We start from the raw sequence: 9,553 nt of genomic DNA, 5'->3' as shown, positions 1-9,553 counted from the left end.
GCATTAGACCTCAGTTAAAAAATATTAAAAACTCATCGGCCGGTCACACTGGGTGATATAGTTCTACATTTAGAGATGTGTGGTGGAGAACTTTTTAACAATCGTTGCTCTGAATCTGTAACATTCACAGGTACAGTTAACTGGCTTGCTTGATTTCAGAGTGGGTCTAGCCAGTGTTGATAAAGGATTAAAAAATTAACAACCACATCCTTTGAGAAGAAATTTTAAGTCAGTGACACTTATGCGAAGAACTACAGGAAGTTCATAAAGAAATTTGGCGGAAAATGTGCCTCCACTCTGCCAGGATCCAGTGCCCATCCAATAATATTGTTCTGTGTTTTCTCCCCAAAATTAAAATATGTATGTTTTTAAATGTACAAATACATGTTACCGATCCACCTAATGAGATCTGTGGCAAACGGCACTGGTGTGAGGGTATGAGCATTGGAATATGGAGAATGTCAGGTTCTAATGGTTAGATAAGGTTTGTGGAATCTATATGTTTGAAACATTTCTCTACTGCATCTAAATGAGGTTCTATGTTAATACTTAACCAGTCTAGGCTCGTATAAAAACGTAAAACTATTTAAAGCAATGGGTTTCCATGGAATTTACTAGTAAAGTTGACTACTTCAGGTTAAAAGTGTAGCCAACAAGCATGTGCTCACGGAACATATGGCACATTCATTATCAAACAAAGTGTTTATTAAGAATTATAACACAAATGTAGAACCAAATACAATACTGCTGCCACAGCAGATGAATATGGTGCTGTCGCCATATAAATGGGAGATATGATGAGATACGATATATATATATATATATATATATATATATATATATATATGATATATATGAAGACTTGATATCTCATCTACTGCAACCATTACAAAGTGACTATCCCTTCCTCAACTGCATACTACCCATCCTCTCACACACTGGTAGCACCTGGCCCAGCACTGCTCCGAGGGCCTAATGATGCAAACCTGCCCACTCTTCTTGATTACTCTGCTGAACTTCCTCAGTAGCAACACCATACAAAAGAAATCCAGGGAAAATTCCCTCCCTGGTCCCAAAACCATATCAACAGCAAACATATAACCTATGAAAAACAAAACACATCAACTCAACAGGTACATTGCAAACAATAGCTAAAACATTGTTAATGTAAATTAACATTAAGGGCCTAGTGAAAAGAGAGTGACCTTTTTGCAGGTATTATTTGGCTAATAGAAAACTACAGTTTTACAGTATAGCGTTGCTTTATGTGAAACCCTTTGTGCAGCAATGCAAAGAAAAGTCAAAAGTCAAACACAGCACGTGTTATTCTCTATAATTAAACACAAAATAAGCGAAGAAAGGCTGAAGGAGCATACAAACCATTATCATGATAATCATAATCACCATTTTTACAATTGTTTTTCTTCAGGCCAACACAAATACTGAGCAGTAGCCACTTGGATGAGAGGGCAGATGTAGAAGACAGATGTTCCCTGAGGTACTGACTGTAGCGTGGACATGGTTTTAGTTTGTTTACCACCTGTTTGCTGTGCATCTGTGTCATAATCTACTCACGAGGATTCTTTCCGCAATCCCATTAGTGTAGCCGCGGGTTTAGTGAGTCACTGCTTGTAGCGCTAAAAAAGAAGTTGAGCTCAATCTGTTCTACCTGCAATGAGCTTTTCCTCATTTTGCATATCATTTCAGTCTTTTCATCCACACAACGTGTAAAGAGTCTGTGGACCAACAGTGCTGACCTCCATCAAAACTCGAATCTATTGAAGTGCGACGGTTGGATGCGAGAATTGAAGTGGACTCTTGATTCTCAGAAAAGCATATCCAGGAATTCGGCAGAATCTGACTCATAGTACTTCTTATGATTTCTAGAGCAGGATAATAATCCATTGTTTGCTTTCATAAGGCCATTTATGGATATTATCCATTTGGGTTTTTCATAGTGTGCCTGTACCTGAATAAAATATAATAGCTTAAACAAGCTTTTAATGGCAAACACTGACAGGAAATGACAGGAAACTGGAGCCTCAGCACAGGCCTTCCCATGACTGCGTATATCACAGAATATTTTTGCAGAAGTTTGGCCCCACAGTGCTTGCAGTCGGTACATCCAAAATAAATTTGGAGCTGCAGCTCAGGGAAAACAAACCCAAGAATGAGGCTGATGATTTATTCAGAGAGATTTCACATGAATTCAGACACAACAACTGCTCGGTCAATAAAAAGGTAAAGCCACTCGCAAACCCTGAACTGGACCATTGCATTACTTACGCACACAGACAGGTGTGCATGGGGAGGGGGGGGGGGGGTGGGGGGGGATGTGTGAGAATCCCTGCGAGTGTGACAATAATGGTGAGAGATTGCTAACACTGCAGGCTTAATGTATAGTTTCCAAGGTCAAGGATTTTTCTCCCATACGTCTCGTCTGGTGAATAACCCTGTGTCCAGTACCGAAGCTCATCGAATGGTCCATCCGGTATGCCGACACGATTACCACGGGGATATTGCGGGTGGCCGCTGTGACATTTCCGGATTAGTCATGATGGCTGATAGCATGAGTGCCGGTTAATTTCATTATCAATGGATGGCACTGTCTGTCTCGTTCGCCCACTCACATTTGAGGAATTCTCCCTTCCCTGTCTTGTAGTGTCTCTCAGTTTATCCCTAGTCAGGATGGGAGTCAGATTACTTTCACGCTATGCCAAAAACAACGCAGTAAGTTGATCATTTTAGCAACAATTTTGGATTTTAAATTACGACCTTCTGAACACAAATTGTCTTCCAAAATGAGCCTTACTCTGTTTTGTGCTTTCTGTTTTGCAGAATTTCGTAGCACTGCCAAAACTAACTTCAGATAGAGTTCCAAGCCATAACCCAGGAGCTCACTGTATAGAGACAGAAGGTGATGGACAGTATAAGAGCTATGTAGACTATGAGATCCTCCTCTAATCCTCAGTGATTGTGGGATAAGATGCAGATCTGGGGAGGCGTCTTGTGGAGCGGAGTGCGAGGAAGCATGTTAAAACCAAGAAAAAAAAAAAAACCTCCTTCCCGTCCCAACATCTGCAGCCACTCACAGTTTCCATGTTCTGGCTTGATGAGCCACAGCACATGTTAGGTCTGAGTGAACACAAGCACGCATACAAAAACAACGAGTCAGGAGCGACAGAGCTAGTGTGTGTGTGTGTGTGTGTGTGTTTGTGTGTGTGTGTGTTTGTGTACACTAGAGGCAGGGGAGAGATGTTCTTGGCTGAGGCGCAATCAGGAATCAGACGCTTCTCTTTGCCAAGGACCAGTTTAACTCTATTCTGCTTATTTTTGGCAGCAGCGGTCCGAGTAAATGACAGAGCTGCTTTATTGGCAATTGTTGACAAGCTGCCATGGGCTGCTATGCACCCTCTACATCAACAACACTCCGTGTCGACGAGGGGGCAGAGGTCACGCAGCTATACAACACCAGGCCATTGGAAGGGGCACAGAAAGAGAAGAGCAGCAGTTACCGACTGGTAAAGAATTTTTCAAAAATCTCTAAAAACGTGAAAGATGCCCTTTTTCTTGGTGACAGGATGCAGAAGAATTTACAGGAATACGAGATGATTCACAGTGGATCCGGAAGTCTGTTGGTATTGGGTTTGAGACTTGGATGACAATATCAGTACCAATTTCAAATTCATAAATTTGATGCACCAGAAAACATGTTAGCTTAGCTTAGCATAGAAACCTAGAAATCATATGAAAGTCTTTCTGGGTCTGTCCATAAATTCTCTGTAAGTCACCATTTATGTCCATGAAAGAACCAAGCTATATCTTAGGAACCAAGGGCCAAGAAAATTTGCATGTCATAATCGCCTTATAATTTTGTTTAATTATGACTCTTTGAAATCACTTTGCAATGTGTGACGCAAGTGCATTTATCACATAAATAAAGGACCTGTTGTGATTCATGGAACAATGGAAAACTGGATTTAATAATAAGTGTATAAATACAGCATTTGTTGCCGTATTGGAACATGACAAATTATATCTTTTCGTCTGCCAGTAAAAACAAGAAATGAGATGCAGCCAAATTAACTGGCACAACAGAACAATAGCAACATTTCCTGTAGGGTGACTGTCCCCTTGTTTATGGGTGGATGTGTAATTTGAAATTCAGGAAGCCTCGACCAACCAGATGGAAACCTCCAAAAATGAATCTGGCTTGGAATTTGACTTCTTCTTTTACATGCGTGTATTACAAAATGGTAAATATAAGTGTACATGTATTTTGTTGACAATTCAGTGTCAGGTCGTTAAGAGGCCGTGTAAGACGGACCACAGTGTTGGTGTGTGAGTATCATTACAGGAGGATTAGTCACTATCAACCAGGAGGTTACACTAAAGACAGCTGTAGTATGTCAGGTGGTCCGGTGGTCCTGGGAACCAAGGGCCAGTTTGACAAAGTCACAGACCTACATACACAATAATGTGGCTTAAAGTGTGAGAAAGTCAAATCCGGCTAACAGGTCAAAAGCTGTGTTGTGTCTGGGACTAAGGCATGTGGTGGGTAGGCGGAGGAGGCCATTTTGGCTTCAAACTACCGTCAGTGGAGGAGTCAAGTGTCTGCTGTGTCACCACCATGGTTCATGAAAAGCTGTAACCAAACCTGCTCTCTGAGCACCACTGGCAACTGCTGCCTCAGAGTGCATGACTGTGTGTGTGCGTGTGTGTATGTGTGTGTGAGATGAGGAACGTGAGAACATTTAGTGGAACCCCAGAGGTTCAGACTTCCAGACCGGAGGGGTAAAATACACAGAGCGGGCCAGACTTGACTACACCGTGCAGTTACACTGACCAGAGCAGTAAAAGTGTAGTAGACATATGGAGATTGTTCCACACTCCATCGCTGTATTTTCACTGTTGCACGTATGCTACTCTGCGCTGTAAATGTCAGGATAATTTGTTTACTTAGGAAACACATTCCACCAATGAAAAGAACTAGAAAATGAAGTTGTACAGATCCTGTTGTTTTTTTTCCTTCTTAATTAGAGCTAACAGTCTTCTGCAGAAAATCATTAAAGAAACAACTTAGCACATTGAAAAAAAACTTTTTCAATTTCTTTTCTAAAGTTGGAAGAACAGATCACTACCACTGTTATGCGTTAACTATGGAGCTAATCACAGGAAAGATTAGTTTAGCTATATAGGCAGGGGGGAACCCATATTGGTTGTTTCACACAAGTACTAGAAATGTGATGTACAAGTGTATATTTCATTTTTAATGTTGCAAGAGAGAAGGCTGAGGATGAGAACCAGAGTGTACATTTCCAAAAATCGATGTGAAACATGGCATACGCAGCATCCAGGAGTCTAGTGAGGTAATGATTTCCGATTAACACTTGTAGCACTTTTGCACCACATACTAGCTCAACTTGTCTCGAATAAAGACTCACCATTTTAGGCTTTCTGAGGAGGTACAGACGTTCCCCGCGACTTCTTGTAAAATTCAGCAGCTAAGCATCGTTTAAGCACAGAAAACACTATGTTAAGCCATTTGAAATAGACCCTTAAAATTACAGAACTTTACATGTTGACACACTTTGGACTGAGAGGAAGGTTGAATAACAGCCTTGGGTTTGACATCACTGGGTCGGTCTTAAAAAGATCCACATGGGCCTCCATTTGTGATTGCTAATCATAGACCTGTCACTTAGCAACAGCATCAAAAACACAACCGTTAGTCAACATGATTCCGTGAAACTTCATGGAAGAAGAGATACAGACTCGGATAGCGAAGGTTTGAGTCATGAGCGTTGTCATGCTGCAGTAAAGAGCTTTAATGCAATACAATACAATGACAGATGCACATAAAAGTAGACCCACTAACATGCAAAATCAATTATTTATGCCTTCTCATAGACTTGGATAGGTATGTTCTTCACTTATGCAGAAGTACACACACATCTGCGTACTACAGTGTCTTTATTAGTGGCCACTAGCCTGCTAGCTGCCTTTAAACCTGGCCTCGTCTGCCCAGGCCCCAGAGAGCGTCAAGCTATCTATAAATGATGATTGTTGCACTGTGTTTTCTCCCCTGTGCTGAGTAGAACCCAGCCAATGACTTCCCCACCTCCCACCCTGGCACTGAGTCTCAGCATCCCACTGGCCCTAGAGCGGCTCCCGCAACAGAGCCACGAGCTCCAGTCGCCTGCATTTAGCAGTAATCTCCCCAATGTTATTCTGAATTCAATAAAAATAACAGCCGCTGAATGTTTCACCTAAATTATAGGGTTGAGTGTGGGGCAGATTCCTGATGGGTGGGGGGGGTGAAGGGGTATGTTGTGGAGGAGTAAAAATAAGAGGTGGGAGTAGGTGGGCTGGGGAGGCTGAACCCTGAGTTATGTCCACAAACTGGCCACTAATGGACCAAACTCACACTCCTCTATGATTTGTGCAGGGTGAGGGGTCGACCCACAATTCTCTGTCCCTGCTCTCAATCCAAGAACCTCACAACACAACCATTTATTTCCTCCGTCCTACGGCTACTTGCTCCATCCACCAACATGCGGCTCTCGGTGTACGGTTCACGGTCCTCAGGGCTGTCACAAGATGAGTCATGGAGTGCGAAAACATTGATATTTCATTTGCAGCTGTGTGATTTTTCTGCATTTTTCCATGTGTTCACAGCCTTCCACCTTCTAAAATTAATCAAATTAAGTATAATCAAAATGGAAATATGGTCACATGTGAGTGTTCACATCCCAAAATGAGTCAAGTTATAGTAAAATGCTTTTGATTTGGGCCAGCGTTGGCTTAAAAAGATCTTGGCAACTGGCCGACATTGGATGTTCCGAGTCTTGTTTTTATTGCTTCTGTCATCATTTCGATAATTCACGATAACGTTGTACTCACAAAGTAATTGCTGGGGTCTGGGAGCAAGGCAATATTGCTACAAAGCTTGACAACAGCGGAAGAAATGACCAGATGATCTAACGGGCTGTGAAATAAACAACTGTTTAACCAGTAAACCTGATTAAATAAACCTTGTCTGGAGGTACAAGTGAAAGTGAAATGAAAAATTTGGTTAGAATCTCCAATTACTTAATTACCATCTGTTTGCGTTTCCTTCGTGATCTGACTTCTTTTAAGTGACGTCACCACGTTCCCAGATGTTAGGAATAAAAGGACAGCTTCACTATTTTTCAAGTCCGTCTTAAAACAACACTCGGAGGTTTTGCTGGCTGTAATTGTCCATCCTGTTCATATTAGCTATATAGATCCTTTCCACAAGTCTACAAGTGATCAGCCCAAAGCCACAGTCCTCATTGCTTTTAAATAATAAATGTGTTCATAAAAGAAATAAGGCTTAGGCAGTCTGCATTATTCAAATCAAGCCTAAATCTTCCAAAGCTTCCATCAACTTACTGTGACTCATTTTATATTCAGTGTTTACACTCGGTGACTGATGTGTAGTGAGTCATTCATAACTATTTCAAGTAACTTGACACAGACCATAAACTAAATGTTAATCACTTCAATTCAACAATTAATGTGCAGAAGTTATACATAGTTCTACTCCTTTTGCGGAGTTTAAACCGCTTTGCTATTTAGTAGTGAGTTAAATCAAGCCTGTGACTGACATCGGTAACTTTTTTCTTGCCAGGTCCCGTATTGCTAGACCCTCTAGGGAAGGTGTTTAATTGCTGGGTGGAGGCCTGAATCCTTGGACACATAGTTTACCAGAAGAAAAGTTGCAACAGCTTCGCTGGGAGACGTGACCTCAGATGAGTTTAAACTGTGAGAACTGCAGTGAAGATCTTGTGTTTTGTAGGACACAAATAGATGTAAATGGGTTTAAAGAGTAGGTTTAAAAAGAAAACAAATTAAATGCATGACAAGGCAATGAGTATAAGTCCATGCAAGTACAATACTACTGCACTGCAGTCCATGCAACGCTTTGCTCAGTAACGGAATCTCTCCTTCTGTCCCCTGAACTCAAAGCAGCCAGCTGTTTCTTATTTTTCTTTTGCAACCACCACCCCCACTACCTTCCACCCAAACCTCCACCCATACCCTTCTTTAGTCTCTCCATCAGCACTCCCTCCATCCAAACATCCAGTCCACCTCCCCTCCACATGGGAGACACAGAGCCTACCTGATATCCACATCACACACACACACACACACACACACACACACACACACACACACACACACACACACACACACACACACACACACACACACACACACACACACTGTGTTTGCTATCCAATAAAAAGCAGAAGGTGGGAAGTTGAGAGGGTGCGTTCATGTGTTCAGAGTCTCAAACAGAACCTGTCTTTTCAAGCCACTAGTCCACAGACTTACAGTTACAGTGTTGTGAGAGTCGCACACAAACTGTCCAATTTGCTCCTGACATGGAAAGAAGTACTTAGCACTGTTTTTTTTTTTTTTTTTTTCCTGTAGTTGACTGAGTAAACAGCAGAGTTAAATGAACATCAGACAGAGGAAGTAAACTACACACACATAACACACAGTGTCTCTCACTTTCTCATGGTCTCTCGTTATTTCACTCACTCAACCCTCTGGGCTATCAATAGAATCCCTTTAAGCCCAAATATTTTTCTTTTTATCACAGAGGAGCTGAGGGAATGATTCCTGAAATTTAAACCTGTCAAAATAAGTCTATGGAAACACAAATGGGTCCATAAGAGCACATACTAATGTTTAGAGCGCTTGAAATGAACTCCAGCAGTTAACCCATTAACTTTCAAACACTTTGAAAGGAATCAGACGTATCACAGGAATTCACATGCACACATTTTTTTTTTAAACCAGGCTTCTTCATCCACCGAAGTATTTTCATCATGCACACAAACGTAACCACCGTGAGCCCTGTCTGGAGAGGGCGAAGGACAAACGGGCATTCTTCTGGAAGGGAGATGAAAGAGAGTTGGAGTGATCGTGAGGAAGGAGAAAAAAGTAGGGGGGGAGATGACGATAAGATCTGACCTTAATTATATGGATGAAATAGAGCCCGGTGTTGGAAACCTGCTTTCAGATACCAAGATGATACAGTGTTTTTGAGGATATGGGCATCACTGAATCATTTTCTTTTACCAGAGTGGACATTCTGAATTCATTATTAACGTTTACACAGGAGAAAATTGTATTTATTAAAATAAATTGTTTAATCTCTTATGTAACAAGATCATTTGTTTTTGCCTCCAGAGTTAAACTTAAAACAGTATGTTAGCTTAGCATAAAGGCTAAAAAGAAGAAAATGGAAACAGCTTGTTCATCTGTGTTTAAAAACATTTAAAAATCCACGAATTATTTATTTTTTTCATTTGGACAAAACCTGAAAAAGCTGACTTATTTTTTTTTAAATCAAGAGCTGCCTTCGGTTGGTTATGGTTACCATAATAATAATACATTTCTACGTTGAAATTATTGAGATCATATTAAAGAAACTAATAGCTGGTAGCATAGTGGGGTCCTACAGATTTAAGTTGGATTTTCTTTAACTATACTATCACTATCACAGGTCGGTCAGTGG

General features: G+C 41.1%; 1 long non-coding RNA gene across 1 annotated transcript; it reads left to right on the top strand.

Annotated features, from left to right (window-relative positions):
* The first annotated feature begins 2,370 nt into the window (after window positions 1–2,370).
* Window positions 2,371–9,151, top strand: LOC137102785 (uncharacterized). The gene is made up of 3 exons (XR_010911272.1): window positions 2,371–3,521; window positions 7,655–7,788; window positions 8,833–9,151. It is a non-coding gene; the product is annotated as an uncharacterized lncRNA (long non-coding RNA).
* Window positions 9,152–9,553: the final 402 nt, after the last annotated feature.

Source organism: Channa argus, chromosome 1 (genome assembly GCF_033026475.1).
Source record: "Channa argus isolate prfri chromosome 1, Channa argus male v1.0, whole genome shotgun sequence".
Classification (NCBI taxonomy): domain Eukaryota; kingdom Metazoa; phylum Chordata; class Actinopteri; order Anabantiformes; family Channidae; genus Channa; species Channa argus.
The sequence above is the reverse complement of the archived record's forward strand: the minus strand, read 5'-3'. Positions and strand labels throughout refer to the sequence as shown.